The following is a 352-nucleotide window of genomic DNA, read 5'->3' on the forward strand; positions in this document are numbered from 1 at the left end:
AAGAGCAGGTGAGTCCTGAGACCCCCCTGGTGTTCTCAATCCTCCATCTCACTCCAGGAGCTCCCCCTGGACCCTCTGACCACAAAAAAGCCCCCCCCCCACTCACAGAAAGGCCAAGGGCATCTGGGGACACACTGGGGACAGTTGGGGGGCTTTGCAGGGCACTGGGGAATTACTGGGGGATACTGGGACACACTGGGGGGAACCAGGGGGCACTGGGGAGGAACTGGGGCACACTGAGGGACACTGTCAGAGAACTGGGGAGTTACTGGGGGATTACCAGGACACAGGGAAACACTCATACTGGGGGTTACTGGGTGCTCACTGGAGGATCACTGGGCCATACTGGGGG

This window comes from Neopelma chrysocephalum, unplaced genomic scaffold (genome assembly GCF_003984885.1).
Source record: "Neopelma chrysocephalum unplaced genomic scaffold, ASM398488v2 Primary Assembly neopelma1_269, whole genome shotgun sequence".
Taxonomy (NCBI): Eukaryota; Metazoa; Chordata; class Aves; order Passeriformes; family Pipridae; genus Neopelma; species Neopelma chrysocephalum.